The sequence below is a fragment of the Anser anser genome (assembly GCF_964211835.1).
Source record: "Anser anser genome assembly, chromosome: 1".
Classification (NCBI taxonomy): domain Eukaryota; kingdom Metazoa; phylum Chordata; class Aves; order Anseriformes; family Anatidae; genus Anser; species Anser anser.
Window position 1 is genome coordinate 115,868,324 of NC_139720.1, and position 24,810 is coordinate 115,893,133.

Consider the following 24,810-nt stretch of genomic DNA (forward strand, 5'->3'; position numbering starts at 1 on the left):
AGCTTCTTTCTGCCATGTTGTTTGTTTTTTAGAGATTTTTTTCCTTATATTTTTGTATTTTTTTTTCTCCTAGAAGAATTGCACTGAAGAGGAAAAGAATGGTTTCTTTTGAAATGAAAGAGTACCAGGAAAGCAAATTAAATGCAGAAGTTCCCTAGGGAAGAAAAAAAAAAAACAAACCAGCACAACCATATAAGAACTATTTCAGTTTTTTAAGCTCTTTTAAAAGACTGAAAAATATGAAATGATTTCAAAATAGATTTCTCCCTTTTTTCCCTTAGAGGCCCCTTCAGTCCCCAGCTAGCTGGCACCTTTGAGATGGAAAAACCCTCACGCTTAACACTCCTGCCACAAGTGAATCTGTGTAGGTACTTATATGGTCCTCACCACCATAGTAACTGAGTGCCTTCCAAGTATTTAAAAATAGAGATAACAATAACAATTTCTGCCTCGGTCCATCTCTTTCTTTCCAGCTTGTTACAAGAATAACTTGATTAATTTATGGGATCTTTGTTGTGCACACAGTGCCTACATACAAACCGGGAGACTTGCGTGTGTGCCTGCTTACATGTGATGTTCTCAAACTGAGTACACTCAAAAATACAGCTGCATTTCTGAAATGTGAAGTATACACATGTACATAAGCATATACTTACGGTCACTAATACAGTCTGGTCCTTTACACAGCGTTTGCAGTAGGTAGAAATCAGTAGAGATGCAGCCATCCTGCAGCACTAAGGTTGGAAGTAGCCCAAGGAAATAAACATGAATTATGCTCACTGGTGACTTAGTTTCAATAGTTACTAGAGGATCTTGTTTCTATTGTGTTAGTTGTTGTGCACATACTCCAAGAAAGCTTATATAGTGTCAGGTAAGCCAAGTTGGGTGAGGACACGGAGGAACAGTGAAATTGTCTGAAAGATGGGAGCCCTGACAGCATTGTGTAAGTCCCAGACCTAAGCCTCTTCAACATACTACAAGGGTCTTGGTATGTTCCTGTGTCCTCTGGTTTTGAAATATTTGCACTAACTGTGCCCTTGTCTTCTTGTACATTCAGGGTTTGGACTTTCTGACTTCCAGTTTCCTCCCTTAGCTGGTGGCCACCACTTTCCTATTTGGTAAAATTTTGTCTCGGTTCCTTTGTCATTGCCATGATGACAATGTGAGTTGGATCCAACAGCATTTAGGACCTCAGGCACACAGGGGGTGTCTAATTGTTGCATTTTGGTGGGCATTTGAGCACCTGAAAGGTGGTAGGAGCTCTAATCCTTTCTGAGAAGCTGGTGTGTAAAGATCAGGATAGGGCACTAAGGGGAAAAAAAATCCCACAAAACAACGGTTGTAAATTAAGAAAAAATACTACAAAACCTTTGGTGATGCTGGTGGTTTTTGCCTTTTAGATGACTCATAAATATGCTGGAGTTCCTGTCAAGTGTTAATGAGGAAAGGCAGAACTGAAATTATGCCTTTGACAAGTGCCATATTTCTTTTGGAAATCAGTCTGTAATTATCAGTGCTCTGTCTGACTATGCACCAGGGAGAACGAGACCTCTTTCCATGACTGGCACGTAGCTGACATGCACTGGCTTGCTTCCACAAATGAGTACTCATCTAAAACCATGCTGTCATCAATACTCTTAAAAGAGGAACATTTAGTTCTGCTTTGCTGCTGATAGGAACCCAAATGAAGGACAGAGGTCAAGGTTGTTCCTAGATAACCCTAGGAAAACCAATAACGTTATCTCTGAAATGAATCTATCCGTACATCACCAAGGATGGTTTGGTGTAGCATCAGTGTTAGAGTCAATGGCATATGAAAGCTGGCATATTTACACTGGAAGTCCATGGAGCTAGGCTGATGCAAGTTACAGATCTTTCTCTCTGTGTTCCCAGACTCTAACAAGAGGTGATTAAAAGGCCACAAGAGGTGGATGTAGCTCAGCAGCATGACTTTTTAATTAAGAGGAAGCAAAAAATGAAAGAGGAGCACAATCAATGCACAACAGAGGTTACCAGAATTTACTGTTATGGAAACATCACTTTTCTTTTTGACTACAAATTATCTGCCTTACTTCCTATGATAGATTTTTGGTTTGTTCTGTTGTTTTTCTTTTCCAGAAGACTTGGTTTTGCAAATGAAATGAAAATGCTTTTCCACTTATGAGTTCCTTGCATATGACTAGTTCAGTAAAGTATTAATCATTTTCTTCTGAAGGTTTTTAAGATTTTAATTTATAGCACATGGCTTTCTTAATACACTTAACTTGATGCTCCAAAATTAGCTTGCAATTTGGTATTATCAGGCTCCCTTATGCAAGCAGGCACTAGAATGTAGAACAGCAGGAGTGTTACAGGCATGATTAAAGTTTGGTCCTTAGCTGAACTAGTTACCAGAACAAAGTAGTTAAGGCTACAGAAGTGAATTTGACACTACAGTGTGAACCAGTGCAACACTGCACCTCCAATCCTGGCACTCAGAGTGGATTTCAGGACGTTATATAAAATGCCCAGGAATGCAAGAGAATTTTTTCAGCCCATTATATCTAGGGTTTCTGTGCTGAATAAGAGCCATTAGAATCAATTAACAGTAAACTCTTTTCCTCTCTAGAAGTTAGGGGTTGAATTCCTCTTGCCTGGCTGTAAACATGTATGTATGAGAGACCTAAAGCTCCAGTTACTGACATCAGAGAGGAACAGATTCTTCTGTGACATGACACTATTTGAATGAGCTTCTCTGGAGAGCTGGGTGTTCAGAGATCCTAATCTTGTTTAGGTATAAAATGGCTTCTGACTTGCTCAGCCCTGTCAAGGCTGAAGAATCTGTGGATAATACTACAGAGCCTGTGTGTCTCTGGAATTAAGTGGATGCTAACCAGGGTTTTTCAGAACGTCAGTTTTGGACATGGGCATTTAATTTCTCCTCAATCCTACCTCAAGCAATTCATCCTTATTTAGATCTTAGCTGATCTTAGCTTCTTCATGCAAGCTCTTCCAGACATTTTCTGTATGGAAATCTGGATGTGAAAACATAAAAATATTTCCTGGCTTGAGATCTTTTGTTAGCTAAGATACTGGATCTGAAAGCATTTGCTTTGGTCAAGCACACTTGGTTCATTTTTCCCCAGTCTGCACAGCATTAGGAATAGGAAGGACTGAGAAAAATACATATTTCCAAGGAGGAATTTTCAAGAAAAGAAAAAACTTAAATAGCACCAGATACGGAAAAGTCATTTCAAGAGTTGCAGTGGAAAATAGGGCAGGGTGCTCTGGCAGCTCGTGGGAGATGGTGCGGGTAGTCCAGGGACTGGAACTGAGCTCTCAGCACTTCTGGGGTCTCGCAGTAACATTATTTAACAGCAGCTGATGAATGAGCACTCTAACTGCATTTTGAGTATATCATCTTTCATTCTAATTTATACCAAAGAAAACGGGAGACTGCTGGTTGACTCTAGGTAGGGAAAGCATTAATTATTTGTTAGGTATTAGTGAAACACTGGCACTCCACAGCGACCAATTTACCAGCTCCTCTAAAAGCTGCCAATAAAGAATGGACATGTACAAATGTATTCATTAGTGGAAACTAATTAAAATCCAGGCTAATAGCCAGAAAAACAATACATTATTGTAGGATTTTGGAATTCATTATGTGTCTGTACTAATCTAACAGTAACTATCCTGGCTCCACAGTTTCTAATCTTAGTTACAGATCTCATGCTGATGGCCAGACCAACAGCTAAGAAGAGTTAGCCTTTTGCATTGCTAATGACCTTTTTACTCCAAGTCATTTCTGCTTATATAGATATTTCAGAAGCTCTCCTTCCTGAGAATATATTGCAACAATTGTCTCTTTGAGACACAAAGTGTAGAACAGAGTCCCTTGTCTGAGCATCTTTAGTTTGATTGCACAGTGATGGTGCATTAACTTCTCATACACTTTGACTTTTATCTCTGTAGGTTACAGCTTAGGTTAGCCTTGATCAGCTCTTTACTTGTGTATTTTTAAGGGCTTGTCCTATTCATTCTGCCTGCTTGATACACGTGCTGATTTCTTCGGCTACGTAAATGATTTTTACTAATAATATTCTATTTCAGTGTTGATAGTATAATTTAATTCTCATTAAGATTGGCAGAACCTTCCATTATTATTTTTCTGACTTCATCAATTTAGAGATTTTAAATATATACTTCAGACAAAAAGGTGCTTAGATGTGAAGAGGATACTGTTCCTTTCCTCCCTCACCCCTCCATCCTTTCTTCCACACGCTGCAGCATCAGCCTTGTTTTAGTGACAGTCCATAAGCTGCTAATTGCATCGTGTCACTCCCATGGGGAGGGAGGCAGAGTGGAGAGGAAGGGGCACTCTCACAAATATTGCAATTACACCAGGGCCTCACCCCATTTCAGGGTGAGGGCGTAGGGCCAGGCAGTACCGACCCTGAGTATTGCACCCAACACTGCCCTGTCTGTACAGTATCACCACAGAGTGCATGAGACATGTCTCAGATTAAATTAAAAACATCAAAACTCAAACCAAATGACAGAGGTTCTGAAACTGATACTTACCATTAAGTTCAGGTAAAGGGATGTTTGCTTTAAGGCTTTGGGGCAGATGTCCCTGTAGCCACTGCAGAGAGATTCTGGCTGTTTTTAAGACAGGAAGCAAAAATTAATTATGAAGAAATCTTTCAGTTGGATTCTCTGGTTTATGGCAGATGTGGTACAACTAAACAGAAGGGTAGGAGGGGAGAGATTAATATAGCTTGAAGATATGTTTACTCTTCTGGCCTTGGATTTCACCGAGTGAACACTCGGGATGATGTAGAGTATCAGGTGTAGTACCTTTGAGAAAAGATGCTGATGTTGAAGTGCACATGTAATAGCAGAGCTTCAGTTATGTCTGGGCTCCGTCTTGGGGTATGAAGGGGATGCACGTACCCCCCATACTGGTTTACACAGCACAGATGAGAACCAGATATCCCCTTGCCCCCTCACCCCAGATAACGAGGGAAAGAAATCTAGACAGAGCCTGAGGCAGCTGGATTCAAGGCTGTTTGGCATCCTGAAGCAGCTACCTCCTGGTCTAGCAGCCAGCAGGCTAATTATTAGCAGACAGTGCAGAGCACAGGTGTAGTATGATCTCATCTAATGATTTTGTTCATAAAGCAGACAGCAGGATTTTTCACTAGCAGAAATTTCTTGGTGACCTTTACAATGGATCTATTCATAACTAAACCCTGAATATCTCTTGTGAGGTCTGCCTTTGGGTGCCAAAGATGTGTTGTGCTACTTAGCAGAAGTTGAAAAAAAACCACCACATTCCTGGCTTCTCTTATTCAAGAGGGTAGGAAGGCAGATGGAAGATGTGTGGTTTGGGACCTCTTTATCAGTGGGTGACAGATGCTGTCAGTGGAGGGCACAGACACAGGCTTTGCCAATCAGTCATGAGTCATTCTATCAATAAGCACCACTTTATCTCATCTGAGACAAACTTAAGCCCTTGGCTTAAGTTCCTTTCTCTATTGAATTCAGGAGAAAGAAATAGCTCTGCTAGACTCCAGTGCAAAGAGCTCTGGAGATTAAGGATCCATAAACAGCACTGCCAGCACACTGGCAGACAAGCCCAGTGGGACCAGGTGCGTGACTTGGAGCTCCTCTGCCCACATGCAGGAGGTCTGATGCGCCTAGCCTGCAATGACTATGGGACCTCTTTCAAGCCCTATGCTAGAGAAAAGCATCATAACTGTCTTTGAAGCATTTATGGTTTTCGAATAAGGGACCACATAAATAAAAAGCAAGAGACTGAGTCATAAGATGGAGTCCTCTGGGGTCTTTCAGCTAAAAGCCATCCCGTTACAGCAGAGCCTCAAAAAGAAACTAATTTTTAGCTATTCTCTCCTTACCTGACATGCCACAGGCAGGCCTTGTGAGCAATGCAATCTAGAGGCTGTTCTCAGATGCAACAACATTACTATAGAATTTTGGTGTTTATTCATCCCTTTTAGATTATTGCTGCTAACATTAGCATTTTCTTTATTACATGGTGGACTGGCTGAAGTCCAGAGTAAGTTCGAATTAGAAAACTTATTTTTTTTTCTTTTTGTCTTTTTCTTCTCACAGCAGAAAGTGCTACACACAAAAATCAGTGAAGTCAGTTACATTAAGGGATACTAGTGTTTCTGTGTAGTTTCTCCTCTATACATGTTTGTGTGAACTTCTAATTCCCAGTGCATTTGGTCCTAAGTTTCAGTTTTTAATGAACCTAAATGCAAGCACAACCAAAGCTGCCATTATTTTTGGAGTGGGCACGATGCATTATCACTAAGAAGCGATTATTTTCCTCTCCAAAGTATAAATAGATCCAAATTTACTTGAAACTTGGTATGGAAAGATGGTGTAACTACCATAAATATGACTTCACACAACTCTTAGGAAATCACAGTAATTCCTAAGCCTGTAAGTAGTTTTCTCCAGGATTAAGTAGTACCATGCAGCATATTTAAGGGCATATCTCTTGACTGAACTTTCAGAATAGAAACTAGCATCTAATTAACCTGAGCTGAAATAGACTGCAGCTGGGTCTGTTCTGCTGTGTGTTTGTGAGGTTTCTGGCCTAGAAGCAGGAGGCCGGGTACTGCTTCCACCATTGTTCATCACAACTTAACATTTCAGTGTAATTGCTGAGTTAGTGAGTGATCTGGCTAGAGCTGTCAGCCTCCTCAAGTGTCAATTTACAACAACCTTTTGTTGTTGTAAATGATGCTGCCTGGATGTGACAAAACAGTTGTTATGCTTGACCAAGCATGCCAAAAAACAAAACAAAGAAAAACAATGTAGAATTTCAGTTCAGTCAGTCCAAGAAAAGCAAAGGTGTTTTGTTTCCCCCTTGGGGAAGCGGCTTGCTTCAGAGAAAAGTCAGATCAATTTGGAAAAAAAAATGTTCTACTAGTCAGAAGAGGTTGCGTAGATTGAGGTAGGCAACAGAAAGCAGGATCAGATCCTGGGTTGGTGCAGATTGCCACAGATGTGCTGGTTTCAGTGATTTCCTGCTGGTTTACACGAGGTCCTAGAGGCTTTCACCATCCTGAAGCTTTTTACCAGTCGTTGTCTTGTGTAAGCAGATAGCTTTCTGCCAGTATGTCCCCTTATTCTCACAGGGAACATGAGTGTGCCCATGAGAGTGGGGTAAAGCCCCCGATGCAGTGGGATGTCCTGGTATGATTCCCAGCTACTGGTCCTACTGCTAGGCAGACCATGCTGCTGTGATGGGTCAAGTTAGTTATTCCTTACTTTATTCCCATCTCCATAAAAGCTGAAGTTTCCCTTTTATCTTTTATGCAAGCTGTTTCTTTTCTGGCATACTTTCTTACTGTCTCCCTGTGAGAGGGAGACTGTATTTCTGTCTCATTCCTCATTCTTTTCTCCTCGCCAGGGAATTTCTTGTCTACAGCACAGCTAGGTCAAGTGCTACTTCTTCCTCTAACTGCCTAATTTTCCCTCCCCTTATTTTGCCAGGCAAACTTCCTGTTTGGGTCTGTGATGAGGAACATAGATTCATCAGAAGAGGGTAATTGACCAATGCTCTAATTTGGAGTCGCGGTCGATCCTCACCTGAAGCCTGTTATTTCTCTTCACTCTCACAAAACATTTACTGTTTCCCAAACTAGATTTAAGCAGGGCCCAGGTGGGTAGACAGGAAAGAAATATCTGGAAGAAGAGCATCACATTTAAGGAAGAGGCAAAGCAGTCTTTAAAAGTGGAAGATCAGAAACAAGAACACTTTCAATTGTCCTCTCTTTTCTTCCTTGTCAGCTTGGGAAGGAGGGAAAGAAGGAGTAAACACTTGGTTTCCTGAGGAAAAGAGAAAAAAATATTTAATTTGTCTTCTTTACACTCAGGTCTGAAATTCAAGCAGTGTAGAAAGTAGAAAATGAGGTGGTTTTAGATAGAGCAATGGGGACTAGTTCTGTGATGTGCTATATACTGCATATACTGCATTCTGCATATGCCAACACTTGAGGTGTCAGTCAGTGACTTATGTCCTAGCCTAAATTTGTTATTGCACTGGCCCAGCTTGTGTTCTCTAATGCAGAGGAAAGGCATGAAATTTCTAGTCATTCTTCTAGATGTTGACATTGTAAGCTTATGGGCCTTGTAATCCTCAGAAACAGGGAAAGTAAAAATACATTCATACAGGTTAGAAAAACATGGGCTCGAGTGATGATCTGTGGTTGGTCAACTGTGTGTGTCAGCTAAGATGCTGGTTTTGATTGGTTTTATTGACAATCTGACATGTCTGTAAATCCAAGCAGAACTCAAAAAGTATTTGTCAAAGCTTATATTCATACAAGGGAAAGTGATTTGTATACAAGTTTCAAATAAGCAGCAGAGTTAAGTGCTAGAGTAATCCTCAAACACAAAATGTATAAGGGAGAGCTTTGATTAACTTTCGCCTTCTGTGTAATCATTCTAAGTTGCAAACTATTTTCTATTTTTTTCTGAGGTTAAAACTTCACGGAATCATTGGCACTTCTCAAAAAAAAAAAGCACAAGAATATTCACGTTCCATTTTTGGCACATATAAAGATTTTCCAGCTTTCTGTAACTTTTATCTTTACTTCATTTAATTTACAACATTTTACTCACTTTATATACCCTTATTTTGTTTATTATTTTCTGGACTGGTGGCAAGGTCTATTCATAGAACTGCTGAACTCTGCTGGTTAAAAGCTCCCTTTTCAGTTGTATATAGCCTTGCCAAAATTTTGCTAAAATTTGTCATGTTGATTGCTTGCCTCAAGCAGAATTATTTTGGACGGGTTCAGCAAAGTCATTCCAGTTGTTTCCAGAAATGAGGCTTGAACAAAATGCTAGAATGTCTACCAATTAAAAACAATTTCTGGTGGCCTTTTTTTTGGATTGTTCTGAGCCCTTGTCGTTTTGAACAGAAACTTAAGCTTTACCATCTGGGATGTGACTTTTCTATCTTCAAATGTTGCCAAGTTATAAATGCTTGGAAAGACGAGCCTTGCGTTTGATGAAGCAGTTAATTTTTTTTAATGAAAACTCAACATTACTGAGCCAAATACTACACATCAAGACAACTAAACCATTGCTGTCTTTGCAGGGCTTGAGAAAATTGCAGTTTAATTGCTGCTGCTTGCTTCTGTAAGCTAGACTTTGGCCAGGAACTGCAACTGAGAGCATGGTGTTCCCAAGACACCACGGTTGCTTAGGAGGAAACGTACCTTCTTCCTTGAATCCAGAGAAGACAGAAGATAGAGCAGGAAGGTCAAAGGATGTATTGATGATGGAGTTCAGTAAGTCTTGTCAGGAAATTACAGCCCCAGAATATTAGGGAGGGATTGGTACTTGTGAATGGAAACTTGGACTGGGAGGGAGGAATATGGAATGGGATGAGAGAATTGGAGGAGACCAACAGCCAGCTGGTGTGGGAAGGGGCCAGGATGGAGTTCTGAGGTTAGGGCATGCCCTAGTACAGTTGTGGGGATTAAGACTAACCAGATAAAGAAAAAGCATTATTGAGATCTACTGGGAACCATAATGAGGATCTAGGCTGGGGAAGATATGGGGCTAGGCCTGAGTTATACAAGAGGTAGAACAAAAAGGGCCACCACATCTGAAAACATCAATAAGTGAGGAAATCTCTGTCTCTGATGCCCATACCCTTCATCGTCTCATTGTTCCTTTCCTGTTAGCCACATGAAAACCAGTGGCAAAACACGCAAGTCATCCCATTTGCTGCTGACTCAAGTAGAGGACAACAAACTACTGCTGCTGTCAGCTACTTCATTAAAACAAGAGGTCCGTGGGGTGGATCTAACAGTTCCAAGCAGTCATGCTGACGAGCCACGTGGGTGTCCATATGTTGCAGCAGAATATATATATATTTTCTTTAAATCTAGGAAACACATGCTCCTAAGACTATAAAGGTTGCAAAGTCAAGAATTTCAAACAGAATTTTCCGGAATTAAAGTCATCTATGCAAAATTAACTGAATTAATTGCACAGTAGTTTGTCGTTTACTAACTTTTTTGTGCTCAACTTTATAACCTTAATATTCTTTCAGGATAACTTTATGTGTGCAATAAACACACAACTTAAGCAGGAGGGAAACTTTAATTCCCTGGCCTCAGTTAGATTTTCATGTCAATTAGACTATCTGGCACTGGGTTTAATAACTGTCTAATTGCAATTGCAGCACTTGGTTAAATCAATGCCCACCCTTCCTGATAAAATTGTTTTTAAATAGCAGTTGTTAAAAGGCGTCAGGTGAAAACTTAGTGAGGTGAAAAGAAAGGTAGACAGAATGGGAAGCCTTCTTGTTGTCCAATCTCACTTTAGTAAACTTTTTTGTGTTTTCTTTTTAATTTAAAACATTTTGTATTAAAAAGCAAACCCCTCCATCACCTTCTGAGTTGCAGGGAGACCATGAATCCACAAGGATATAAAACATTTAGTATAAATTTATAGCAAAGAATTTCTTTTTGAACCTTGCTGAGGTTTATTGTGCTGGCACTTCCCAGTTCATTGTCTGGATGTTGGTTTTTTGCTGTTGATGTTGTTTGTTTTTTGTGTTTGTTTGTTTTAATTATGCTTGAGATATGCGATCATGCCTCCCTCCAATATGTAAATATTTTTATTAAAAAACAAATGAAAATCAAAGTCCCCCCTTGAATGAATGAACATGTGCAGTGGCCACCTGCTGAAATCTGTGCACAGCTTAATGCCCTTTCCCTGTCTTGCTGCGGCTGCAGTTCCTTTCAGCACAAGGCAGAGATCTGTATGCAGGGGGGACGAAAGCAGTCACGGACAGATCACGGTTGTTGTCTCAGTCTCCTATTCCTCCACTTTGAGGCCATGTATACATACTCTGTAAAGACGAATGGGGCTACGCTAAGGGTACTCTGGTAGGGTGGTCGTGCTTTAACCCTTTTAGCTGGGACTGCCAGGCAAAAGGAGGTGCTGCTGGATGAGGATGGGAAGGAGAAAAGGGAGGACAGTCCCTCCTGGAGAAGGAGGCAGGGAATACTCCAGGTGACAGAAGTCTTTAGCTGCAGCTCTGAGGGCAGGGAAATAGCTTTGATTGTGGGCCAGTGTAGTACTTCATAGCCACTGCCTTACTGGCAGCTCAGGAATGCACTGTGCTTTAGGCACGTACAACCTTTCCTTGTGTCCTCGGTGTACTGCGTTGGTTTGTTAAGTGGACCATCTGTCAGGAAAATGAGAACATTTTACCCTCCCTGCTCCACAGTCTACTGATATATATAAAATGCTACAAATACGGGCTTACCTTCTCCTTTCACAGGGACTTTATTGGAAAATCATGCTTGCTTCTACCAACATAAAAAAAAAAGTTGGTATGATTACAATAAGCCCACTGCAACCTAGCCTTAATGATCTACACATTAGTTAGATGCTTGTCAGAACATATAGCTATGTTCTAATGGGAGAAAAAAAACCTCTACCCTTTGTCTGAAATAGCATCAAGCTCAAAAAAGGATGTTGCTGAGTCGGAGCCTGGGACCTCGAAGGTTTGGAATTTTACTTTTTTTTTATGGGATGGTCAGAGGAAAAAAAAAAAGTAGAAGCAGGGTTTGAAGTACTGTCTCGTGCCTTTGGTGCCCGACCTTGCTCATTAATCTCTGCTACTTTGAAAAAGCTTGGAAAATTACATTACCCTATACCATCAGTCCTCACTCAATAAATACAGTCACTAAAGTCAGGAATGAGAACTCCCACAGAGCTTTGGTATTGACTTGTTAGAATTCCAGGCTTCAGCCTTGCCGTACAGGAACTGTCTATAAGTAATGAGCAAGCTGCTGAGAAGGACAGTTTGCCCTTCTTGATTTGTTCCCCACTCTTTCAGAGAATCTATTCATTGCCATTTTTTACTCCCTTATGCCTAACAGTATTGTCCTATGTGCCAGTAAGGCCTTTTCTATTAGTCTATGAAAAGAAATCTGGAAGGACAGAGCTATGTTCTGTCTCAGAGATAACAGTCATGTTATTAGCCTTAGCATCAGTTTCTACAGTAGGAAACAAACAAAAATAAAAACAAAACAAAAGAATGTAAAAAACAACAATGATGTATGATAGTTGTCTATTTCTTCCATTAAGGAGTGATGAAGGATTAATTTGTGTTATTTGACATTTAAAGAGCATAAATGTATCCTTCCCCTGTAAAATCCAAATTCTCAATTGAGTGCTCATCAGCTAGGATTTCAGTGCAGAAGCCGTGCCTCCTTCTCACCCACAGATGCTGCATGGGACTGAGGAGGAAAGGAGAGAAGATTTGTGTTGGGGAACTGCACAGGGAGGTGGTCCCTACGGTTTTGTGTGTTCTCAATGCAGATAACTTCATGTCAGTGAGGGCCTGCCTTGGCTCAGATCAGCAGTGAGAAGCGCTGCTAGCAATACCTTTAAGAAGGTACTTGTCTTCCTCAGCACATCTGACTCACCCATTTTATTTCTTCTCCTTTATGTGGTCTCATCCCTGCAATCAAGCGATGGCTGCCTTTGACACGTGCTAGGTGTAACAAAGTTCCTTGTGAGCATCTCCACTCTTCGGGAGAATGGCAGCAGCCATCACTTGGCTCATTAGCTAAATAGCAGAGCAGAGGTTTGGTGTTTGCAGAAACTTGCAAATTCAATTATAGTTCTCACAGCAACTGTCATTTGTCTGCTTGTTCGTATGAAGTATTCAATATTGCTTGTCATGGTGTTAACTGTAATCCCTTATTAGGGAAATATAAGGAGTCTTAATGATGTACACTTAAAAAAAAGGCTTCTGTGCATGAAATAGTCTCTCCCTAGCACACAGAAACACATGCATGCAAAAAAAAATAAAAATCCACTCTTCTTGAAATTAGTGGAAATGATGGCAAGAGGTGCTGATACAGTTTTTTTTCTCTGTTCAACTATTTATCTGTAAAAAGAGGAATGTATGCAGACTGTTCAGTCAGCTCCTGAGGGATCATGAGAGGATCCAGATCAGTTGCATGACTGGCAGCTTCACTGGCAATCTCAGCGGAGGGAACAAATGCTTATTTTGACCCTCTGTTGAAGGTGAGCTGTTCTCTGCTCACTGTCAGTGGGATGGAAGCACACAGATGGAGCAGTATGAGAAGGCTTGCAGTACTTCTCTTTATTTTGTCTTCCTTCCTGAAGCAAATAAGGTTTCTTAGCTGCTACAGTTTCAGCATAGTACTGTTCATTAAGGTCTAAATAATTTATTTGATGAGAAGGAATTTCGTGTGAAATAGCAGTTAAGTTTGTCCATATGAATTTTGACAGTTGATGTACCTCTCAAAGTCAGGGAATGTGATCCGTTTGGTTAAGTATCAATATCTACATTGGAGCTCATCACCATGAGCTCCCTTTACAGCCGATAGAGAACTAGATAACATAGGAAGAGGATTTGAGGGTGAGATCGATGCTATCCTAAAATGGATGCCTAAAGTAGGTCAGATGAATTGCACCCTCTGAGTGCCTGTTTTCTCCAGTGGGCAGTAGGTTTCTTTCTAAAGCAAGCTGCTGATGAGCTCTGATGTAAACAACTACAAGTTAGGTTAGGCACATTCTGCTCAGGAATCGGAGAGAGCTTTTAATCTAGAATCCATTTTGTAAATGTTTGGCCTAATGAGTTTCTGCATGATGTGTAACAAGGCTTTCCAAATGGCTGCTGGTCAAGACAGCCTGCAGTACGTTGACAACACCCTCCAGCATATAATTCCTTCTCATCCTCTTTCAGAGCCATATTGCCACAAGATCTCCATTTTTCTCCCCCTTATGTCTATTTCAGTGCTATCATATATTCTCCTGAGGTGCCTCTCTCTTCTTTAGAAAGTCAAGCAAACCAGCCTGCAGGGGAAATAAACATATAATGCAGCTTTCTGTGTTCAGTGGAGACATAGTAAACTCAAAGTAATGATTCTGTTCAGATAACAGCCCAAGCAAAAGAAAACAGTGGAAATTTCCTAGAACTCTCCTGCTACAGAATTGCTTTGCTTTATGGTGGAAAACTACATCTGGGTAGCAGCTTTCAGGAGCCAGAGGAATTTAAATTCTGTACCTTTAGTGAGAGAGTTTCTTTACATGGCACATTCAGCAAAAGACTACTTCTGGCTGAACTGCATCAGTCCAGCACCGTACTGGTTGTGCTTGTGGATGCTGGAAGAGAAGTTACAAAGCCACCTGCTGCAGGAGTGTGTAAGGTCTACTGGTGTGTGACGGAAGTCAGCACAAGCCTGAGTCTCTTGATAAATTCACGTCTATCAGAGTATGCTGGTCTTTACTCAGACTGTGACCTTAGAGTTGCTCTAGACTAGAGTTTATATCCATCACATCTCTGGGGCTCTACTGATAGCATGTGTTTGGTTTTATGGAGGGATGACAAACTCTTTTGCTAAATACACTCCTAAAAGAATCTCTTAGAGCAAGACTGTTCAACTCTGTGAGCTGGATCAGGTACTAAACGACAATTTAGTTGTCTCTAAAGAACACCAAATACTTCCCAGGGCATTTTTAACTTTACGATATCCACTTGTACCTGCAAGACTTTGAGAATGGCCCAGGCACCCCCAAGCTGCCATGTAATGCAAGACGTTAAAAAACACTGTACATACTTGTATTAAAGCAGTGGCTTTTTCATGGTGAGGCTGTGTCAAAGTAATTATCCTATTACCAACACAGAATAGTGCCTGTATTTGTGCAAATTAAAGTCACAATGTTTGGACATAATTCATTTCTTTTGCATTTAATGTCTGCAGTAAAGTAAATGCTTCTTACCGCTAATCTTATTTATAAGGCATTTCTAGATACCATGTGATAAGACACAGAAGATACAAAGGTACTGAAATGACTCCTTTACTTAAGTGTATAATGTTGAATGGCAAAGCTCAGAGTTCCTACACCTTACACTGCCCATTGCTGAGTAAGCAGTTAAATACTTCATAATTAAAATATGACAATGAATTTTACAAGAGGAGAATCTCTTCTCACTGTGACTTTCCAAGCTCTCATGTAACAGTTTTTGTAAAAGTTACTGTGAAAACTTAAAATAGAGCTCTCATTAGTTGCTAACAGAGCTCTGCTGGTATACAATGATGCCTGGAAATTGCCCTCATTTTACACTTGGAAGATGAGCAGGGCAAAATCACTCTCTTCCTTTTCCTTCATTTTGTGCGTGAAGAGAAACACCTTCTGACTCCATAGCATGGTTCTTTTGATTGACTCCCCTCCTTCTTCTGATTGACAGGTTTTCTTCTGTAACCTATGCCATCTTCCCCAGCTTGTCTTACTTTGTCAGTGCATGAATTTGAGCCCCCTTTTTGCTACTTCTATGTGGCATATTGTGAACACTGCCATTTCTGTGAGCTTATTCCCTAGCTAAACTGCAAAGAGAGAAGGATTAAAAAAAAAGAAAAAACATTCCTGGAAAGTGCTGCCGTTATGCAATGCAAGGGAGGCAATGTCACGTTTGAGGATGAACACTCCTCTTTTGCATTTTCCTTGCAAGGGCTCTCAGTTACCGTCGGTCTTCATGCAATTAATAGCATGTGCCAACTCATTTTGAATCGGTTCCCAAGTGGTCTAGAGCTACAAAGCCTTTTGAAGTGCTGGAGGCAACATCTCTATTAGAAAATAAAATGGGCTAGAGCCTTTTCACTGATGCCAAGTGGCGCAGCACGGCTCGTATCAACAGGGCTAGACCTGTGGCCCTGGGTAGTGTGCTGGGGTAGCCACGGCCTGGGTGGCAGCCTTGAGGAGGTTCTCCAGCCTTTGTTTTAAACATCGGCAGCTGAGGACGCTTTGGGGAAGGTCACAGTGCTGAGGAGTGGCGGAGGGGGGAGGAATTTATCATTCTGCAGTTGTAAGTGCCTACTACATTAGGGCTCCTATCTAGGACTTGGAGTGCCTGAATGCTACCATAATAGGGAAGTTGCTGATCATATATTAATCAAGCGGTTGACTAGCGAGGCAAGAGGGCGGTTTGCTTCACACGCTGCTGAAATGCAGCTCTTTCCACAGCAAAGCTGTTTAAAGACACAGTGTTGACTGAGGATGGGAGAATTGGAAATTGCACAGGACATTAAAACGACATCATAACGATTCACTTTTAAAACCTGACTGGGACGGGACACTGGGAGTCACATTCAAGCAGAAACTCCCGTAAATTTGGGATGAATTTATGAGGAGGATCGTGGCACTTTTTCCTTAAGGATGGGACTCGGGGCATCCCTGCTGGTGGGGCATCATTCTGCAGCGAGACAGGGTCATGGCTGTGCCATCACTTGGTCCCCAGCACCACTTCATTTTCGCTCCCAGAGATTCCCATTGGATTTGGCAGTCAGTCTAGCACTCCTCAGATGCAGATTTAGCTATTAGAGAGAGCTAATGAGATTATGCAGCTAAAATGGACATTTTAATTTGCACTGTTCCTAGCCAAACTTCCACAAAGTTTCATTTCCCCGTAAGAATGTGAATTACGGCTTATATTTTCATAGCCAGAATACCTTCTAGATCCCCATTAACACTTACATACCTATTTATGCATCAGTTATGCAGTTGTAAGCCATTTTCAAAGTCTGTAAATGCTACGTAAATTATTTTGGAGATGAGGAATGATTGTTTAAGTAATATTAACATTTAAAGAAAAACAGTATTTGCTTCCATATTAACTGTTGAGCAAAATCAATTTATCTGTAGTTTGCTATGAATTACTTGAAAATACAATTTTTGTAAATTGAATTTTATTACCGTTCCTTTCTGTTTCATTATATTTTACCCCAATATGCGTAATTTTGCTCTACTTCATTTATCTTATGTCAGAAATAATATTTCTGCTCTGCCACATTATTAGAGCTAGGAAAGAAGGATTAATCAGACACTTCAGAAGCCTCATGCTGAAATAACATTTTAAATTTATAGAAGAACAACCACTATTTTATACAGCAAAACTAATTTTTCAAACTTGAGATAACAACAATGTATTACAAAAGTAAAGGTCAATTTGAAGAAGAAAGGATTATGATTTTCTAATGAAGTCATCTTCTTGATACCAAATTGTAATTTACAGTGTAATAGAAGGATGTTAATTCTTCTCTAGCTTGCTTTGAGTGACATTAAGGGGCTGGTCGGTGTGGTTCAGATAAAAATAGCTGTTACATTTAATTTGATCACTAATGATAACCTTTATTTTTCTTCATAGTGTGCTTTTGAAGTCCCAGGAGCCTGCTGAGCTCCAAGGTTTGCTCTTTGGTTGCAGAGATGATTGCTGTGTGGACACTGCACTTCTCCAGTACCTACCATCTTCAAATAACTGACCGTGAAAAATGAACACCTTTGTATAAACTCATAACCTCCCCCACTGTTGAGTGCCTGTTTACTGATACAGAACAGAAAGCCTTTGACTTTGGAAGGTGGCCCTTGAATATCTGAGTTCATTACGAAGTGAAGAAACAGGAATGAATGTAGTGATGCCTTCCGTGTCACAAAATGCATACCTCACCCTGAGGCATTTTTCATGAGTAAGAAGGAAAATTAAGATGTTATTCCTAAGCTAATTTATGTCCTTAAGAAATGTTGTAGCTGAGCATTTGAGTTGGATTATCTATTTGAGGCAGTCGGTGATACATGGTTGTGCAGACACGGATAGGAAGGGGAAGAAGGCAGAGTTGCGTAGTGTCATGGTCACTGCTCAGAGGACTGAAGGGATTGTTCTTCTTGTGGCTGAGGAGGCGATGGGGCCACAGAGCTCATGTGGAAGCAGTTGCACAGAGGCCTGGTACTGTGTTGGCATTATTGCTAGCATGTTGGTAAAGCAATTAATCACAAGAAACATTGACTTTAAACTGCTCCATCAGTCTAGGAAAGTTAGACCAAAATTTCGTAGCTTTGTGTCATGACATCAGCAGCATGCATGTGAAATTTGTAATCACCAAGTGGTTTGTACCTAGGTATTAGCTCAGGAGGCAGGCTGAGCTGACTGAAAGACCAATAACATCCTGACCTTGGTTCAGTAAGGTAGTTCTAGGTGACAGGAATTGAATAATACCAGCAATATCATGGAGGTCTGTCCCTCAACATGCATAGGTACTGTGCTAATAAACTTCCATCAGCCCACTGTGCTGTAACAGGCTCTTTGCATAAGCAAACCCCTTTGAATCATCCCATCATTGGAGGGTTGCTGAGGCAAAGCCCTCACAGCAGCCTGCCTCAACAGTTGCAAGCTGTTTACACTAGGCTAGCGAGGACGTAGGACCGGTACGATGCTGAAGGATCTGAGAGATGTTTGTTCCTGTTATCACAGAGAGCAACAAGCTGTAGCGGCTGAGCTGATGATCTCAGAGAGGCCTCGATTTGACATTTTATTCAACAAAAGGAGAGGTTAAGATATAAATCAATAAAAGGAGGCAACAGCAGATTAAGGCTCTCTTCCGCATGCCAGTACTACCTTCCTTTCTTCTCCTGGGCTTGGGCAACATCCACTCCCCCAGTGTTCCCATCTGTTCAGATGCTCTGTGAAGTGGGAGCCTGCCTGGGAGCAGCCGGGTGACCAAAGCAAAGGCTCAGAGCCAACTGCTGTGTAATTTGGCCCTGGCAACTGACTGGAGAGGTTTTGTTGTTGAGAAGTAGGCTGTCTCCTTTAATCAGCCATAAGGTCAGTTTTGGTGTTATTTCTCCTCATCTTGCAGAGAAGGAAAAGACTAGGTTGAGTCCCCTAGCTCTCCCTCCTTTTTGTCCCTCTAAGAGAAGACAAGACCCTGTCTTTCTCTTCCTCACCTCTCAATTGAATACGGAGGGGAGAGAATGATCACATCAGCTCTTGGCTTTCAAACTGGCAGTTACATGGCCTAAAACGTGGCTTTCCATACACCTAAGCACCCGTGTTTTCTGTAGCTGGCTGGTGGCTTTGTGCAGTCCTGTTGGAAAAAAAAATGACTCTTCCCATCACATAAAAATAATGCTCCACATGAATGTCAATATCCGTGAGATTCCTGCCCATTTTGGTCCTCTTTAATTAGGGACTGCTCTGCCTCATTGGGCAGCCTGGTGTAATAGCTTGGGATCAGGGTGGCATAAAGACTGTCACAGCTTGAACAATCTTTTGAACAGTGGGAGGTAATGATCCTGCCTAAGGCAAAATACTGCTTCCAGCATGTTAAGGGGCATTGTGATTCTGTCCCACATTTCATTTAGTCTTTTTCCAAATGCTGCAGTTTACCCCCTGAAAAATGAAGTGTTTTTATGAGTATATTCCACCTCCAGCATAGTCCCGTAATTCCTATTGGATGTGGGCCGGGTGAGCAGGGGCGGAGGATAGCACTTAAGATGTGAAATGCCACTTAGAGACTCCAGCCCATGCAATTTTTCATGCTGAATATTTTTCCAGGCAGTGACAAACAATCTTTATTTCATCTGGAGGGTGGAGAAATTCTGAGTATAAAAAGTGAGTCCTCTTTTCCCCCAAATCCAGCCAACCAGCTTTCATCCATCAATGAACACTTCTAGGAAACATTAATCTCTTACCCCTTTATTCAAAGGTCACAAAAGACTTCTTCAGGCTTTTGGCCCGTAAGGAATAAGCCGTGTTTTCTTTTTCCAGTGTTGTCATAGTTTGTTTTTCTTTATAGTAAAAAAGTAAGTGAAAGAAATAGCTGAAGGCATACTTGTGAATAATTACACTTGCACCACATTTCTCCAGAGTTTGCTGGGTATATTTGAACATGTAAGATTTGATCGTTTTCCTTGTTATAGGCAGTTTCATTATCCATCCAATGTGTGCAATGGATTATGAGGCACTGTGGCAGATTACAGAGAGAGCTTTCTAATGTTTCATCTAGAAATGGAGTTAAAATAGATCTTTTTCAATTGCAACGCTGTGAAATGAGCTTTCAGGGTATTAGATTTGGAAAACAGCTAATTAGATGCAGTTTCAGGCTCTCCTGCTGGGACGACTATTGCATATACAGAAGTAAAATTTGGACCGTGCAAGTTGTCTCAGTCTGTAGTCCTACAAAGTAGTATGCTGGCGCACGGGTACTCATTACGATGGTGGGGCTCGTCAAGAAGTTCATGTTGCACTCCTTGGAGTTCATTCCACCGGAGCTCAGATTTGCCTGACATGGCACATGGCCAGAGTTATCCTACAATAAATATATGATTTTGAAAAACTCAGCAGATGATAGACTTTTCTTATGGCCACCCTGTGACAAGGGCTGAGACTGTTCTTTTCACCTCCACTGTTGGTGGTGATCAGAACCCATATGGGACACGTTGTATAAAGGACTCCCTGTTTCTTACAAACTAGTCTCTACCAGTTTGTCATGGCCCGTTCATAAGAAAAGTGGAAGTCACTATCTAGAAGAGGGAATTTGGACCAAGTCTGAAGAAATCTTCCATGGAAAGCCTTGAAATACCTAAGTGTGGTGAGAAAGGTTAGGATTTTTTTTTTTAATTATGCTAATGAAACCAAGTCCCCTTAGTAAGTGGAAGGTGCAGGCTAGTGCTTATCAACCCTTTTTAATTTCTGAACCCCTCAAAATCATGACTACGTTGTGAATTGAAGGCTACTGAATACAATCTTGTTCATCCTACTTTCCTCATGTGGGCCTGTGAAAGAAGACCAGAGATCCTTTGATATCCAAGTGGAATTTGCATCTAAGTAGAAAATTATCGTTTTCCTAATTTTATGTTTTCCACCTAAATGGAAAAATCTACACCTAAATTAGTCTAGAAAGTGTGGTTATCAACAAAAGTGTGTATGTGTGACAGGGAGGGGAGGGAATTCAGATCTACCTTTATGGCTTTGTAAAGGTAGCTTAGATAAAGGTGGCTTGTTATCAAACAATTGTTGGCCCAAACTGGTACAAATGAAAAACAACAACAACAACAACAAAAAATAAGTCCAACTGTAAACTCTGTGCAAGAGCTTGCTTATACTCTGGCCTGCTGAGGGTGAAAATTGTCTGGGTTTGCAGATCACTTCCAAGCTAATGATCCCTTATGAAAGAAAAGCTAAGAATGAGAGATGGTGTATGAAAGAGGGACATTTGTATGGGCTTGCATTCAATTCTCTGCATAAATTCCATGATTTGAACATTCAAACTTAGCAGCCTGCATGTTTGAAATTTATGAGCGCTACTGATGGGTAAAGCTAGTGTGGCATAAGTGCATGTATAGTAAAAAGGGTACAAAAAGGCTTTGTCACTCCTACTGGTGAAGTGAGGTCATCTATAATCTGTTCAAGTCCCATGTACAGGCAGGGTTTTTGTTGTAATTAAGTGGGTCAATTCTTAACTCCTGCTTTTATCTCTGACCATCCAGTAAAGCAGAAGCAGTGGAGTTAGTGGGGAGTGATATATTTTGAATCATTAGGCTACTTTTAGTAAAGCAACTCAAGCTAAAAGCTAAAATCTTTTTCCCGTAGCATAGACAAAGTCAAAGAAGGTACACCGCTTCATTCTCTTCCCAGATTGACAATCCATCTGTTAAAGTGTCTGTGTTTTGACAGTCATCAATAGAAACTGTTTCGGGGAGAACTGCAAGACAATCCACTCCCACCATTTACGGAATACCCCATCTAGCTATTTTCATTTTAACACGGGACTTAAAACTCTTTAAACAAATATGTCTGTGTATTTCTCTATAAATTCACTTACATTCTCTATATATTCAAATGTGGATATACACATATATGCCTATAGAAAGATAAGGATGGACATAGGGAGAAAGAAAACAGGTATGTCATATTCATTATGTCTAGATGATATACATGTTGTATTATAATGTACATTATGCACATGTGTGATAATTTTATATATATATATTTATATTTTTTCCATACCATCTGTAAGCAAGCAATGAAAATCTTAATTAGCCATATAATTGTCTCGAATAGTGTTTATTTTTTAATCTATAAGTCTAAATCATGGTTGAAAACAAAGGGTCCTAACATTCCTATTTATTAATTGGAAGAACAGAGATACAGAAAGAATTTGTAAGGATTTGGGGTTTTGATTTCAACAAGAATGAGCCCAGAAATAAAAGGCAGTAAAATAGATCTTCAGGTATGACGAATTATTGTAGCACAGTTAATTTTAATGCAATAATGATGATTCTGATCAGGCAAAGATTATCTCATTAAAAATTAAATTATAGAGAAATTAAAAGATTAAATTCTAGAGAAAAATAATAATAAATGCACTTTTTTGAGTCTCTAAGATCTTAAGGTAAGATTGCTGAGTCACTACTGCAACATACTGCCAAGACTAGGCTGTTATAGGACATGAGTTGTACAAGCCAGATTTCAAGTGGTACGAAACCAGTTGTGTCTACTCATCCATCCATCCAGCTTTCCCTATTGACATTTCTAAGTGACAGGAATTTATATACTGAAAAACTTAAATTGATGCATAAACTCCACTTTTGTTTTCCACTGTTGAGACTGACTACTGTGTCTAGTGAGCTAGGGATTAACCTAAAGATCAAAATGTTACAGCAGAAATGAAAATCATGAAGCAAAGAGATAAGTCTCATCAATTTCAAAGCTGATTAAATGATTTTTTCATTGCTAGTATATATTTTTTTGATAAAATGTATCAAGAATATTTCTCTGTAAGTGATACTCTCAAGAATAAAACTAAGTTAGTAGGCCCCTATTAATGGCAGAGAGATTTTGACATATGGAAAAATAAAACAGTTTTTATTATCTTATTGCTGATATCACGATGTGGCTACTGTTAGAGCTGATCATGCTATTGATATTTTTTACTCAAAAATTTCAAATGAAAAGTCTATATTTGCATGTTCTGACTGCAGATTCTTAGTTTTTCACAGCAGGATTTTAAAGTACTTTTTTTGATTTCTTTCCATATAAAATGTTGTGATTACTTATCTTAGTTCCCTTCAACCCACAAATACCAAATCAAAATAACCCCCCAAAATACCAACTAAATGTTACTATGTCATTGTGAAAATACTGCTTCCTTTTAAAATGTAATTTAAAAAATAATCTTGGTTTCTGTAGTTGCATACACAGCAATGTGGAGGAGATGGTATCTAGCAATAGGAAAATTTTCACAAAGCATGTTGCTGTGTTATCGATATCAGTTTAGGCACTGGTACAGATGTTTCTGTTTCTTTAAGAAGCCACTTTAAGTTTCAGTTTATATCATGCCTTTAATATGAGAGTTCTTTTTCCTCCTTGGTTGTGTCAACAGCTTGCAAGCACAAGGAATTCATTTCTGAATAAGGTGATAATTTTATTTCTGTACTTAAGGTGGTTGTGTTGCGTGAACACTTACACAAACCATAGAGATTCCTGGATTTAATTGCTATGGAAGTTTGTTTTAATATTAGTGTGATTCCTTATCTTCCATAAAGTCTTAGTTTTGATAACTACACTTTCCTTTATACCTTGTAATCAAAGTTACGATAAGCTCTCAAGCTATTCTTCCTCTCCAGACTTTCTCTTTCTTGTTCTGTTTTCACCTTTCTTCTTAAATGTTCTTTTAGATAAAACAAAATACTGAGCAAACATATCTTTTACATTAACATAGCTGCATTTATTTGGTTACAGAAGGAAGAGCAAGGAATACTGCAAGACGCATGCTAACATCATGCAGTGTTACTAGTGGAAAATGTTACCTGTTTTCTAGTGAGAGGGAGAAAAAGAGTAGGGAATAAGTTTCATTTTAATTATACACTTGAAAGTGTTTCTCTTGATTTACATTAACAGTGCTTGGGGGTGGGCATCCCTGAGGTATTAATGTCAAGAATAAAAAAGGAAAATGGTTTAAAATAAGTGAATTGCCACACCTGTTTAAAGTGGAGCTGTCTGCAGACTCTTAGCATGACGTTCACTGCAGGTCTGGCATACAACAATTATATAAGTGAATTCAACAAACAACTTCATAGAGAAGAGAGAAACGCAGTGGTACGATGAGGTTGGTGGAGTGAATATGTGTTCTTGCCTTGCTAGTCCAGGTAGATTAGGGTTATCTCTGCAATGAGGGCAGGAGTTTTCCCACAGCTGCACTTTTAACACATAGGTGGATGAAACAAAATTCAGCAAAGTCAGCTGGGCTGTCCATTTGGAGATTGAATGCAATCGAACAAGACGCTGAGGACTGGGAATAAAAGAAGGCAAGGAGCCAAGGATCAAGGCTAAAAGGCAATAACAGAGCCTGGAGAGAAGTGAAGGGGAGCAGCACAGTGGCAGAAAGAGAGATTGAACATAAATGATTTAGAGGGGAAGAGCGTTACGTGCTGAAAGGGATGAGGCAGGAAACAAGTGAAAAGGATGGAAATTAGCCTTAGGAAGTAATCTCTCTTCCTCTAACACCGGAGATGGAATAGGAATAGGGTCTTTATCAGTAGTGTAGAATATTTTAATGTGCTTTTGTTCTGAAGTAAAGATGGGGAAGTGAGTAACTTCTGCCTGCTAGAGGCACAGAAGGGTCCCTCAGCCCCCCACTGTTAATTAGCCCGGCAGAGAAGGACTTCCTCAGATGTCAGGGTGATGCTCGGTAACTGCTGAGCAGAGCACTGCTTGGATGTCACTCCTCAGTGCCTAACTATAAACAGGCAGTCAGAGACGCTGCTATTTGGGGGAGAGAGGAGGATTTGATAAGCTATGTTTGCCGAAACTGGTCCTAGCGTTTTTCTGAATATACTCCCCGTCATCATGTCTATGTTTGTGAAGGAGAGAGGGACAGGGTTTTTCACATGTGCTGTCCAGTGATTATCTCTATTTGAAAAATATATTGATGTTTTGTTTTGCTTTCC

General features: G+C 40.2%; 1 protein-coding gene and 1 long non-coding RNA gene across 2 annotated transcripts in view; one reads left to right on the plus strand and one right to left on the minus strand.

Annotated features, from left to right (window-relative positions):
- The window catches only part of PCP4 (Purkinje cell protein 4), a 54,282-nt gene that overhangs the window by 26,947 nt on the left and 2,525 nt on the right, over positions 1-24,810 (plus strand). The gene's annotated exons all lie outside the window — the stretch shown is intronic.
- The window catches only part of LOC310900604, a 42,864-nt gene extending 18,054 nt beyond the window's left edge, over positions 1-24,810 (minus strand). Inside the window, exon 1 of the long non-coding RNA XR_014585260.1 lies at positions 657-24,810. This is a non-coding gene — a long non-coding RNA (uncharacterized lncRNA). The remainder of the gene's footprint in view (positions 1-656) is intronic.